The sequence below is a fragment of the Eptesicus fuscus genome, chromosome 11 (assembly GCF_027574615.1).
Source record: "Eptesicus fuscus isolate TK198812 chromosome 11, DD_ASM_mEF_20220401, whole genome shotgun sequence".
In the NCBI taxonomy this organism is placed as follows: domain Eukaryota; kingdom Metazoa; phylum Chordata; class Mammalia; order Chiroptera; family Vespertilionidae; genus Eptesicus; species Eptesicus fuscus.
In genome coordinates, this window is record NC_072483.1 from 76,081,330 (window position 1) to 76,096,488 (window position 15,159).

The 15,159-nt window shown below is 35.7% G+C and overlaps 1 protein-coding gene across 1 annotated transcript in view; it reads right to left on the bottom strand.

Moving 5' to 3' along the window:
* The window catches only part of SPAG16 (sperm associated antigen 16), a 659,304-nt gene that overhangs the window by 267,015 nt on the left and 377,130 nt on the right, over positions 1-15,159 (bottom strand). The window lies entirely within an intron of this gene.

Consider the following 15,159-nt stretch of genomic DNA (forward strand, 5'->3'; position numbering starts at 1 on the left):
TCATCCCAGACAACAGCAATGATAATAAAAGTGACAATGATCAATGGATGCTAAAATGAGTAGATGAAATTTTGAGAAGACATGAGATATTTGATAGTCTCAAAGTAACAAAATATTTATTAATTAAAGTGAAATATTCAGCTCTATAGTGCAAAGACTTAGCAGAGTCTTCCCAAACCAAGTGATCCAAGTTAACATCACCAGTAATGAGTGATAGATCAACAATATGTGTCTCCTGATATAATTCCCAGAAAAGATCATCACTTCTGGTAAAGTTGCCTCAGCTGAATCTAATTAAGAGCAAACATCAGAAAAACCCAAATTGAGGGACATTCTATAAATAACTGGCCTGTATGCTTCCAAATGTTCATATAATGAAACACAAAGAAAGACTGAAGAACTTTTTCTGATTAAAAGGAACTGAATGGATTAAGAAGTACAAATTGGTAGTTACAAAATAATCATGGGGATGAAGTATAGCATAGGAAATATAGGTGTTCCCCCAAAAATGTATACATCCTTTGAATAATTATTAATCCCAATGGTTTAAATCTGAAAAAAAAAGAAGCATCAATTGATCTATCAGCTATAAAGTGTGCATACATTTTTGGGGGACACCTTGTATAGTCAACAATATTTTAATAACTATGTGTGGAGCCAAGTGGGTACTTGAAATAGCAGGGAGTCCCTTTATAAAGTTGTCTAACCTCTATGTTGTACACCTGAAACTAATACAAAATAATGTTGAATGTCTTAATTGAAAAATGACTTTTTTTAAAGAAACAATTGAATGGAACATATGATCCTCAATTTTCTATTATTGGGGCAGTTGGACAAATTTGAACAAGGTCTGTAGATTAGGTCATTGTGTCAATGCCATTTGACTGACCTGAGTAATTTTTTTCTGTGGCTGTTTAAGAGCATGCACTTGTTCTTGGACATTATGCAATGAACTATTTTTGGATTAAGAAATATGCCTACAATTTCCTCTGAAATATTTTGGAAAAATATATATGTATGTGCATATACAGAAAGAGAAAAGATAAAGCAAATACTGTAAAAGATGTAACACTTTGAAAACCTTGGTAAGTGCATATTGTGTTATTGTTACAATTTTTCAGTAAGACGGAACCTTTCTAAATAAATGCATGACTGAATATATGAATAAATAGATAAACAAATAAAACATTTTTTATCAATGTTTTGTCACCTCCACTGCTACCCACTTGTTCAAATCCAAAGTCTTCTGCCTGGATTGTGGTCTCCCTGCCTCCTTTCAGTCTATTCTTAACTGAGAGACAGGGTAATTCTTTGAAAATATAGATCAGATGATGTCACTCCTTTGCATCTAACTCTATGGAGGACTCGTGCCCTTTTCACATTGTACTGAAATAATGTCTTTACATATTTTTTTCAACCACTAACCTGTAAATCACTCAAAGAAAAAAACTACACTTTATTTATACTTGCCTCATTTCCTCTGGCCCATACCTACACACCCATCAGAGTACTGAAATCCCGTAAATGTTAATTTTGTTAAAATCACCTATTTAGCATCATTTATCAGGAAAGCACATGATCGTGCATTTTCGTGTTTCCATCCATTAAACAAGTTCATTAGTTGTCAAATACTAATGCCTTAATTCGGTTCATACTGTTTTGATTAAAAACATTTCACTTTTCCTATCACAGCAGGAAAATGATACAGGGCCTCTGACTTGAATTCCCACTTCCTGCCTTTCTCTGCTGCTTGATTTATCTGAAAATGCTTTTGTGGTACAAGAACATACTCTCTGCTAACAGTTTCTCAGATCTCTAAACAAGTGGTATCTTTCTGATTCTTCTTATCACAAATGTGCCCTGCATCGTGGGTATTTCTGTCACTGGGACTAAGATTATGCCAGTAGAGGTAAAGAAAATGACCTTGACTATTTACTCACCCAAAGTCCTTATATCTCAGCTTTTTCAAACCAAACACCCTTCTTGTGCTCCTTAAGGACATTAACATAAACCATAAATAAAGAAGTAGGGGCTTTATATCATTTTTGCTTTTATAAATTCTTCATTTCCTTATCCTCTTGGATCTGATCTTTACCCAGGGCTTACAGCATGTGATTTCCCCAGAATTCGGTCACACTGTGACTCTAATTGTGCCTTCTAGATGACGGTGGCACTTTATATTCTCCCCAGCCTTCCTCTGGATGGTAGAAACACAGAGTCCTCTGGCAAAGTCTCCCTTTTTCCTCCAAACTGGCCCAAGCTCCAAGCAGCTGTATTCCTGCTTCTCTGTTACAGATACAAGCGATCATTATATCTCCTCAGTATGCTCAGACATTTTCAGCTCCCTATTATTCATTCTGCATTTCATGGCTGTGCTTGTGACTATTGACAAGAAATGATTAATTACGGAAGTAGTACCAGATTCACCATTTGTAAAATAACACGCTAACACCCACAGTGCATTTGGTAGGGGAGCATAAAGAGCTTTATAGCTTTTGAAGATCCTTTCTTTCTGTAATGCTGAACGAAGTGGGAGGCATAAGGGCAAAGAAGGGTAGAGTAAAGCCAAAAGGCCACTCAGGGTTATGGGAAAAGGTATCAACAAGCATCTGTCACAGCCCCGGTTTATATGCATCATCTCTGAACATGAAGCTATTCACTGAACACTTAGAGAATTGAATTTACTTGAAAGGTATAAGTCATTGATAGAAACCTGTGTAGAAATTGATGGAAATAACGATGGCACTAAAATACCAGCCATACCAGTTATATAATACATATAAAAGAATACACATATTAACAATAGTTATTTGGAAAGTCAATAAAAATATATTTAAAAATATTTAAATTATGAAATAGTAAAGATTTGCCCCTCTCTGTCTCTCTCTGTCTCTCTCTCTCTCTCTCTCTCTCTATATATATATATATATATATATATATATATACACACACACACACACACACACACTTTTGAAAAAACAAAAGTTATTTCACAGGTAATATAGAGATAGTTAAATTAGGTAGGATCTCAGATCAAGTGATTTTAATATCACTATATCAGAGATATAGAGTATTCTTATTTAACAATGTTAAATAACATTAATTCAGCATAGTTAAATTTTATAAAATGCACATTAAATTTAAAATTTTGGTTTGAGGCACTTGATGTAAAATTGCCACTGGATCATCAGGATATATGTAGTGTCCACAAAGATGCAGGAGGAGACTAAAGCATGCAAACACATTAGAAAATACTGTCGAATAACCTGGCTCTTAATTTTGCTAAACTGAAAATCCTTCCCAGGCTTTATAGCACATGCCAGGCTGTAGCTCTGCTACATGGAATAGTGATTGGTTATGAAGAGGCAGAGAATATATTTCTTATACCCACCAGCATCCACCACTGACCCTGAGTCCTATGGCCTCGGTGAACTAAATCATTGACAGCAGTATGGTTCAAGTCCCATGAGCTGAGGCAAAATATAAAGCACACTACTTCTGCTCCCTGGTGCTCTAGGCTTCTTATTCTGTCCTATGGTCCACAGTTTTCCTCCCATCAGAATGGCAAACCTCAGAGAATAACTACAGAAAATATGGCAAAGACATGACGGTTTTGGTGGAACCTGAGCACTGAAAAGGAGAAGCTTGGGTACAATAGTGGGCTCACCTCCCTGGTCTCACACCATCATCCAACCCCGGGCAGGTGCTGAAATGGCAGAAAACAATTGGAAAGAAAGCGGTAAAACTGCAGGTGATAGCACACCATTGATAATGAATGAACTAAAAGAAGATAGTCATGAATTTTCCATTAGGAGAATCACAATAAACTTCAGGAAGTACTGATTTCCCGAGAAAAAGAGAGAAAAACTAAAATAATATTCAACTAGTTTGAATTTTAAGTGAAGAAATCAAAGCCAAACTAAAGCTTAAAAAATTATCCAAAATTCTATGTCAAATAACTTAAATATCAATTATAAATTACATAAAAATTATTAATTATAGTTTGCATGTCAAAAATATGCTTAACGGATATACAATGAGTGGCCAGATTATTATGCGTTCAGAGATCCTAATAATCTGGCCACTCAGTGTATAAAACACTTCAAAAAACTTAATAGTTACATATTAAAACATTAAGATAATTTTACCCTAATGCTAAAATGAAAGTGATAAGACTGTGGAAAAGCGCGTACACCTGTATTGCTCACGGTAGCACCTAAGTAGCTATGGTTAACATTTTACAACGCCTTTGTCAATATGATTTAAATGCTTTGTTAAAATGTAGATTAAACAGCCCGTAAGTGTATCTCAATGAAATGAGTTGATAGGTGTGAAAAACACCTGCACGGATGTTTTTGCAGTGTGGTTTAGAGTACCAAATACACGAGAAACAATCCAAATATCCATTAGCAAGAGACTGTGCAAGCAAACAGGGATTCACCTATGTAATGGATTATAATGTATCCTCTGATAATGAAACGAGAATTCCTCTCTAATAATATATTTGCCAACTACCCCACCCCCCCAAAAAAAAAAAAACGACAAATTTTAAAAGGTTGGGGGAAATCCAAGAACCAGTGGAAACGAAATGATGTCAAACTCCTGCTAGAAAGAGTCTGGTTGGGACACTGCCTTTGGTAAATTTAGGCTCAACAATACTTGAACCACAAATAATTTGCTACCTGATCCTCTGTCTTTGCATTACTACCCCCAAATTCATAGTTGTACGTGGACATGCCTGTGTGCTATCTTCCTGGAAACCACAGAAACAGACCAACAAACTTAACAAAAAACAAGCAAACAAAAAGCCTCGCACCTTTTCAGCCCAGCCTCCCACCAAGTTTCACGTGTACATTGTTGGTTTTTCCAAGAATGAGAATGTTTCTTAGTGCTTGGCAGTCAAATAAACAACAAATGGCCATTTCCTTATAAATTTACTTTGTTCTACGACTCAATTTGAAATTTTGGCCTTTAAAAATATAGAAGACAAAACTGCCACAGACTGATATGTCTGATTTTACTTCAGTTAATGTAAAATTCAGGGGACCTGTTATGTCATGAGGAAAGGAGTGTACACAAGATGGCTTCTCTTATTTTTCGATATTTCCTTTATTGAATGGAAGGTTTGAGCATGATTAATGGTTAAAAAATACCATTTTATGTATGGAGCACTAATGGTTATTCATTAGAAATATACTTTAATTAGAGGCCCGGTGCACGAAATTCATGCACGGAGGGGGTTGTCCCTCAGCCCACCTGTACCCTCTCCAATCTGGGACCCCTCGAGGGATGTCCGACTGCCCGTTTAGGGATCGGGCCTAAACGGGCAGTCGGACATCCCTCTCACAATCCAGAACTGCTGGCTCCCAACTGCTTGCCTGCCTGCCTTCCTGATTGCCCCTAACCACTTCTGCCTGCCAGCCTGATCACCCCCTAACCACTCCGCTGCCAGCCTGTTTGCCCCCAACTTCCCTCCTCTGTCGGCCTGGTCACTCCTAACTGCCCTCTCCTGCAGGGTTGATCACCTCCAACTGCCCTTTCTTGCAGGCTTGGTCCCTCTCAACTGCCCTCCCTTGCAGGCCTGGTCCTTCTCAACTGCCCTCCCTTGCAGGCCGGGTGCCTCCCAACTGCCCTCTCCTGCTGGCCATCTTGTGGTGGCCATCTTGTGTCCACACGGGGGCAGGATTTTTGACCACATGGGGGCAGCTATATTGTGTGTTGCAGTGATGATCAATATGCAAATTACTCTTTTATTAGATAGGATAGAGGCCTGGTACAGGGGTGGGGGCCAGCTGGTTTGCCCTGAAGGGCGTCCCGGATCAGGTGGGGTTTCCCTTGGGGTGTGGGGCAGACTGAGCGAGGGGCCTGTGGTGGTTTGCAGGCCGGCCACGCCCCCTGGCAACCCAAGTGGAGGCCCTGGTATCTGGAATTTATTTTCCTTCTACAACATTTTGTAGCCTGGAGCAGAGCCAAGCCTGGGGCTCCCTCCGAGGCCGGCAGCCATTTCTGTTGGGGTTATAATTGAAACTATGTTGCCTTAAGCGGGTGAGCCTGGCCAGGGTGTGCGGAAAGCTTTGCTTCCCCTGTTGCTGGTGGCAACCCTGGCCTGCACTCTCAAGCTCCATTCTGCTGCCATTTGTTTGAATTTGTTTGTTTACCTTCTATAATTGAAACTTTGTAGCTTGAGTGGAGGCTTAGGCCTGGAAAAGGCAGGCGGAAAGCTTGGCTTCCTCTGTTACGTAGGAAACCTTGCTCTCTGTGGCTGTAGCCATCTTGGTTTGGGTTAATTTGCATGCTCGCTCTGATTGGATGGTGGGCGTGGCTTGTGGGTGTGGCTTGTGGGTGTGTTGGAGGTATGGTCAATTTGCATATTTGTCTATTATTAGATAGGATTAGGTAATAATTTTCCGGTGCTGGGGGTCTATATAACAAGAGGTGGCCTGTTATCTTGCACCAATAAAACCCACCGTAGGATACCAGAAATACTTGCCCAAAATGCTGCACTTAATTTCTAGTTTCATCAGTGGTGCCTAAAAATTATCATTAACATGTAGTGCTACAATGGATTCAAAGTAAAGATGATCTTGAAGTAGAGCCAAGTAATCACTATTGAAGCATTAATTGTTTGAATGTATAGGAGACTACAAGCAATTAGGAGACTATGAGCAAATGAAATTAGGAGACAATAAGCAATATAGGTCAAATAAGCACAAATTGATGCAATGGATAACAGTCACTGAGTCCTTTAAAGTGACAGCAACACTGGGTGAAGCAATTCATAATGGAATTTTTCATATTACATATCATTTAACCCATCAACCAAAGAAACAGAGTTACAAACCACCAACAGACTTGCCAGTAGTATTCTCAGCTACCAATTAGGGGAATTTAACTTCCAAATACATACTCCCAGTGTTAACACTGTGATTTAATTATTATTTCTATTTAAAAAGAGAATGCTGAACTTCACAGGTATTAAATTTCATGCCTTATTACACACAATCAAGAAGTCACAAAACCTGTATTCAAACTCCATTCTGTCTGATTTCAAAGTCTATATATTTTCTACACTATACTCAGGACAGGGAGGGCTGAAGGCAATGCACTGGGGTTTCCTTTGGGTCAAATGAATTCTATGATAAGTACCCTCAATATTCTTACACAATAATACTATACCATGTTCATTCCAATAGTTCCAAAAGTTTATTTTTGCCAAGAGACAAGATCTAGGTCCTACTGCATAAAAAAAAAAAAGGTGATATCCATAAATGTTAGAAGACAAAATAGTTATGCTTAACCATACATTAATCTTTACTCTTCTCTAAGAAAATACATTCTGATAAATGAGGCAAGGTGATGAAGTTGAACTTGATTCAGAGAATTTTTATTTTATTGGAAATAGTATCAAACTCAGTGTCATAGACAGATGCTTATAACTGCCATTTGAACATCAGGTTTAATTTAATGACATGTTAAAATAGAGATAGCATGTAACAGTAAAGGCACATGGACTTTGAGGCTGGAAGGAACAAGGTTACAGTCGAAAGACAGCCACTTATAGCTGTAGACTTTTAAAAATGTTATTCAACATCTCTGATCTTCAGAGATGTATTGGTGAACAATATATAATATTTTCTATAATGTGGTAAAAATATTCTCCAACTTGAAATTCTATGTGTGATAATTAAATATAATAATGTTCTAAAGTGCCTGAGAGAATAAATGTGAGTTATGTTTATTAAAGCTAGTATTAAAGACCATAAGAGGAACAGAGCTGTCTGTATCTACCTTAGATTATAATTTCTTTCCTAATAACACAAATATTCTAAAATTGATACAAATAACCCATTTCAACAAGGAAATAAAAATTGGGGAAGCATATGAGGAAAGTTTTAGAGAAGATCCAGCCCATGTTATTTTTATTTAAAAGAAAACTTTTCACCCCAGTATTTTCTTTTAGTTTGTTCCCTCCAATCCTAAAACTCACTTTAATCTGTACAATTCGATATAAAAGACAGGGTAAAGGGGTGTCTTAACTATGACAAAAGTGAAGTGTTGTCAAAAATGTTTAAGTTGCCCAGCTGGTGTTACTCAGTGGTTGAGCATCGACCTATGAATGAGCAAGTCACAGTTTGATTCTCGGTCAGAGCACATGCCCAGGTTTCAGCCTGATCCCTGGCAGGGGACATGCAAGAGGCAGCCAGTCAATGATTCTCTCTCATCATTGATGCTTCTATCTCTCCTTCTTCCTCCCCTTCCTCTCTAAAATCAGTAAAAATCTATATATTCTTTTTAAATGTTTAAGTTATACTAAACACTGTTTAGGAATTTTGCTTATTCTTATGCCCTCTTCCAAACACAACTTTATATCTTTATTGGATTAAACTTAAGTGAACTACATGAGTATGAAGTAATTATTTGTATCTCTTAAAATTTTAAATAATTTCATAAAATTAACTTATCTGCATGTTTCAGTTAGAAATACACAAGAAGCAGTAATAAGAGGGAAGTTTAAATCATTATAGGCCTATCTCAAGAAACAAGAAAAATCTCAAGTAAAGTAAATGCCTTTAAATCTTAAAAACTAGAAAAAGAAGAACAAAAGCAGCCAAAAGTCAGCAGAAGAAAGGAAATAATAAAAATTAGAGCAGAACTGAATGAAATACAGAACAAAATGACTATATACATTAATACAACAAACAGTTGGATTTTTTTAAAGATTACATACAAAATTGACAAACCCCTGGCTAGATTCACTAAGCAAAAATTTTATGTAGTGTATAAGATATGTAAAGAAATGCATTTTATTCATGAAATAACAATATTGTGAATATTTATACTAAAATGATTTAATATTTGATCATTTTATTGTATTAAAATATTTACTTTTAATTTATAAAAAACTGGATTTTTCAGATAAAGGATTTCTGCATTAAAAAAATCTGATTAGTGGTCCCCCCCATCTCTCCTACCCTTCCTCCCTCCCTCCCTCTCTTCTATATCTATTTGAGCACCTGATTTTGAAATCAGAAAAGAAAGCTCAGAGTTTAGGCAAACGACTCTAATATGATGTGACAGCTGCTATAAGAATATCTAAAATGTATTAAGTTCTTCTGTGTATCAGTCAATCTTTTCAGCATTTTACATGATTAATCATTCAGTCACATTGTACCCCTATGAAATAACTACTACTATTTACATTTTACAAATGAAGGAATTGAAACACTAAGATTTTAGACAATGAATTCAAGGCCACACTGCTCATAGCACCAGAATTAGGGTTTGAATGCAGACATAATGACTGGGCACTATTACTGCACTGTAATCTCTGACATAAATATGACATAACATATGATGTAAGCCCAGGATTCTATAGAACCAATTAAATACATTTATTTATCAAATATATCTGCTTGTATCACATTATTGAAGCTATTAGTTATTACATAAAGAGCCAGCAAATGTGTAAGTCTTATCTTTTTGTGAAAAAAAAAAGTTTCACTTGTCAAATTCAATATTTTAAGTATTTTATTTTAAAAAATAGCAAATTCCATGTGGTACAAAGTTTTCTTTGTTGCCTCTTGGGACTCTAATCCAGAGTGGAAAAAAATGGAGAGTTGTGTAGAAAAGGTATATTAAGACTTTAAGAAGTAAATTCACCAGATGAAGGGGGAAAGGTATGTTGGTAAATAAAATAGCAAAGAAAAAGCCTTAAAAAAAAAAAGATTTTTTCATATAGTGGCTAATTTCACATAGTTAGGGAATAGGTGTTTAAAACTGATGGTAGCTGACGTTTATTGAGTGTGGGAGCAGGAAGCTTTTGTGAAGGATTTGTGCAATATGAAGGTCACTGGAGCAAGATCTCCAAAGCCAGCTGTATCCCAATATGTGGATAACACTGCAATGAGGCATTCTTTGAGTACTGCAATGTATCATTGTAATTTGGAGCACTTTGAATATCTTTAAGCTGGTTAATTTTATGCAAACTAGTCCTACACTGATTATAGCATTCAGAATCTTTTGTAATGAGTCAGGGAATAACCCAGAAAATGTTTCACAGAATTTCACGTTGTATTTCAGCAAAATATTATTTTAAAGTTGACCTTAAAGATGAGTTATGCTTGTTCTCCACAAAACGTAAGTTATTTTAATTTGCTGACATTTTATGTGATGACAAATATTTGTCAACCATGTGCTGTAAGCAGATATTTTTGAAAATAATATTACAGTTAATCATCCTATCACAGTAAAGGTAACATTTTAAGGGAACAAAAAAAGGAAAAAGCTTGCTCCATAGAACATTTGTTTGCAAGTTTTTCCTCTGCCACATCTATGTAAGGCAATCACCTGTAAATACTTTGGAATAAAATTCTTTTTTAAAATGTAGGAACAGAATTTTCTACTTTGAAAATATTTTAAAACTACTTCTGATTGGTTTATAAGACCAACTGGTTGACGTAAAATAAGATAAATACCTAGCAAACTTTTATCAAAATCCCTTTGCATAATTGGTGGGTAAATTTGACAATCCGGAATCTAATTGATAGCTACATTAGATTAGATAAGACTATGATGTTCTTTTTCCCTTTAGGGGTTTCTATCTTTGCAAGGGACCATTGGTAAATTTGATGGTTCTTAATCACAAGCAGAGATCTGACTTGTGAAGCATTTAATTATAGTGTTAAAACAGTATTTTTGAAAATATAAGCACATTAAATCATCTTTTTTTCACTGAAATGTCATTTCAACACATCATTTTCCAGTGAGAAGCAACAAAAAACTGGAGGCCATATATAACAACATAGAATTGAGCCTGCTTCCTGACTTTGCTACCAGCCAGTCAGCCAATCTCAGGCAACTTAGTTTACTCTTCTAACCTTTGCTTTTCCAATTCCTAATATAGATAATAATGGTAATTCCAGTAATGATTAAGTGGATGGTATAGGTAAAGTGTAGGTATTAAATAAGTGTTAATCAGAAAATCACCTTTTGTAATAGTGGGCTTTGGCAAAAAAAGCCAAAGCTATAGTTACGCTGAATATATAGTGATTACTACATTTTTAAATAATTTATCTTTATGCTTGCTCCCTAGTAGACTATGTGTTCATTAAGGGCAGGAACTCTGTCACAGCCACCAAGATCATCAATAAGTAGTACTAAGTTGAATGTGGCTGAGGATTAAAACCTAGAGAGAAAAGGTGCGAGCTCTGACCTTGTTTCCACATTCTGGCTCATGAATAATGCCAGACTCCTCTGAGAGTTCACCAGATTCCCATCTCAGGAAACCAACAGGCCTATGTAGGGTGCAGGTGGAAGTATGGAGTGGACAATGGATGAGGTACAAGACAGGATTCAAGAGTTTAACTTTTTTGAGGAGTTATTTTTTTTACTCTTTTTTAAAATTTTTTCCCCCTTTATTGATTAAGGTATTACATATGTGTTCTTATCCTCCCATTCCCGCCCCCCCCCCCCCCCACTCATGCCCTCACCCCCCTGGTGTCTGTGTCCATTGGTTAGGCTTATATGCATGCATACAAGTCCTTTGGTTGATCTCTCCCCCTTACCCCTCCCCTCTCCTACCTTTCTTCTGAGGTTTGACGATCTGATCAATGTTTCTCTGTCTCTGGATCTGTTTTTGTTCATCAGTTTATGTTGTTCATTATATTCCACAAATGAGTGAGATCATGTGATATTTATCTTTCTCTGACTTGCTTATTTCATTTAGCATAATGCTCTCCAGTTCCATCCATGCTGTTGCAAATGGTAAGAATTCCTTCTTTTTTACCACAGCGTAGTATTCCATTGTGTAGATGTACCACAGTTTTTTAATCCACTCATCTGTTGATGAGCACTTAGGCTGTTTCCAAATCTTAGCTATGGTAAATTGAGCTACTATGAACATAGGGGTGCATATATCCTTTCTGATTGGCATTTCTAGTTTCTTGGGATATATTCCTAGAAGTGGGATCACTGGGTCAAATGAGAATTCCATTTTTAGTTTTTTTAAGAAACTCCATACTGTTCTCCACAGTGGCTGCACCAGTCTGCATTTTAGTTCTGCTTTAAAGAAACTCAGAGCGATCAGTTACTGAATCTTTTGGTTAAAGTTAAGTCAGGAAAACGCCATATGTTAGACAAGAGCAGTTAGTCTAGGGAGCAAAGCATGGCCACTAAAGGCAGTCCAGGTCATGAACTCTGTGTCTGATTCATCGCAAGAGAATAGATGTCAGCAACTCTGACCATTGCCAACCCAGCTCTGAACAGCTCACAGGTATATTACTCATTCAATTCTATGCTTTACTGTACTCTGAGCACATCCTTTAAAAATATATATATCAAAAGCCTTAATATTTTCATTGGACTTGTGAATGACTAAAAATGTCATTGCATTTATTTTAAATTTGCTTCTAAATCACAGATGTATATTGGGATTTTTCATGTTGCTTTCTGGGAGGCATCATAAGTTTTCATTAAATACTATATTACACATCATATTCTGGCAATAATAAATCTTATATTTCAATTTTAATAATGAAATAATCATACTGTTTCATAACTTTGAGGAAAAGTACTGCATGTAGTCCTGCAAAGCTGAGTAATTTCATGGGTTTCCAAACTGCAAGCAATTTAATAGCCTCTCTTTGGTAATTATAGAAATTTATATCCCTCTCTTCATCTCCCACAAAACCCAGAGCTGATCTGTCCAGCTGACTCAGAGACTGACTTAGAGGTTGGCACATTCATCATCTTTGACAATAAGCTGTTAGATTAGGATAATGATTTAAGACTAGTATATGTTTGGGAATGGGAGAAAGAAGTTTAAAACTAATTTATAGGAATATAATCCACTGGTCATTTTCATGTTTCATCAAAAATATTTTAGAGGATGTCTCAATACTAATTGATCCCATTAAGGTGACAAAATGTACTGTTCTTGCTTTACTAAGAAGAGAAGAAAGTTATGCATCTCCTGTTAGGTTCAGACTTTTAGTATAACCTGAAAGTTTATAACTTACCAAAGCATTAACATAATCTTAAAGTTATAAAAAATTAGCATACTATGGGTTCAGTTAATGTTATAAGTCAAATAACATCATCCCTATCAGTATGTTGTACGTTTTTTATTATATCATAAAATAAACTATAGCTATCCTGGTTACCCTTTTCAATATGTCATAATATTCAACTATAACAATTAATTTACATTTAACTCCTTCATGAACCATGGGGATACTAAACAGCTAATAATTCTATATTATGTAAACAACATATAACATGTACCTTTTTAAAACTATGTGTACAAAATGAATTTTTAAAAATCTGGTTATGTCAAGATTTTCTGTTTTGTGTTTTAAATACTGAGGTACATCTAAAACAAAAACACTAGTAGTGCCAAATGCAACTTTAGTGAAATGAGTCTGTTTAATTCTAGAGTTGTTTTCATACATTATTTGTAAATTTTTATATCATTATTTTATTTAACACCCTGCCTTGTCTAATTATCAATATACTAAATAGGGTGACTTTCCCTTTGTTTTATATGCTAAATCTATATTACAGCTGCTAATTTAAATATATATATATATATATATATATATATATATATGTATATATATATGTATATATATATTGCCATCGGGTTTGAAAACATTTTCAGAAAGTAAACACATTATATGGATTTTATTTATAATCATTGATACATTTACCATTATTTGTAACATTTTATTTATACCAAAATATTTCAGAGCATTTTCATAGTATTAATAAATATAAAGCTAGTATGCATACTAAAAATAAAATTACAAAAATAATTTAACAATATAAATTTTAATTTGATATTAAACCAATTAAAATATATATTAATATTGATTAAAGTAGTGTTCTTTGGATTCACAATCTTTCTATGCACCTCTTCAATATCCATATGTTCCTCTATGCTAATGGCCCTGTGCAGGCTGAGTCCCTCTTTTCGCCTGTCTCAGAGCTACTGTGGAAAATACAAACAGTACATACAGAGCTCCCAGCACCAGGTAGGAAGGTCAGTGTCAATAAAAAACTCCATGCACTTAAGGCAGATTTATGAGAAGCAAGTTCTCATAATGAGGACAGTTGTATGTACTTCCAAGCATTAGTACTTTAGTTTTTTACATGAGAGAAAGTACGTAAGAGACACACTTTCTGAGAACACTCTGTTAAAGCACTTTGAGAGACAGGAAAGAAAAAACTGAAATCAAGAGGAAATGAACATAAAATTTAGGTCACTGCTAAAAGAATATTTTCCCTATGTGTTTTCCTTTACCAATTGCTTTTATATGCACTTCACATCTAAGTGTTTGAACTAAATGCATCTAAAATCTTGCTTTTCCATTGATGCTCCATTAGCAGAAGTGAACCCCACTGCATCAGGGTCCAAGCTATTTTGAAAAGGCTGTGGGATCTTTGGACCCCACAACAAATCACTGTGATTTTATTCTTTAGTCAGTTTCCACAGTGCGCTCTTGAATCCTGCCTCCTCAGAAGTCTAAAGCTCTGCAACAGGTAAAGTTGGTGTCTAAGGCTCTTGCAGCTCTACTTAAGGACTTCTTGTTCTCTGTTCATCCTGAATACATTTGCCTTAGAGGACTAAATAGAGCCCCTCGGACTGAACTTGGGTCCCTGTTCACACCATCTGTATGTCATCCTCATACTCCCTTATCAATGTCAATCCTATGTTGTATAAGGGAAGACAAACGAGGGAAATCATAGTTGCATTTTTTTACTGACCTAGGAACCAGATACTATGGATATCTCTTTTTTTTTTTTCCCTTATAATCTCCTGGAGTCTTGGTTTTCTTCATTGTTTTCATTAAATGTTGCTAAGAATGAATATGGATATCCTCCTGTTTTGCATATCTTGGCATACCACAAATTACTAAAATCTGTGCTTAATAAGCATCTCTATTATCTCTTCTCTTTCCTTCAGTTTCACCTTCTTTCTACCCTCCTACTTTCCCCCCTAATCAAATAAGCATGTTGTCTTATATCTGAACAAAGGAGGAGCCTTTATCAGACCCTAGAGCTACAATCTTTTCTCCTCTTCATCTTCACAGCTAAACTGTTTGAAAATGTAGTTCCCACATTTCATATCCATTTCTTCACATCTAAATCTCTCCAAGCCAC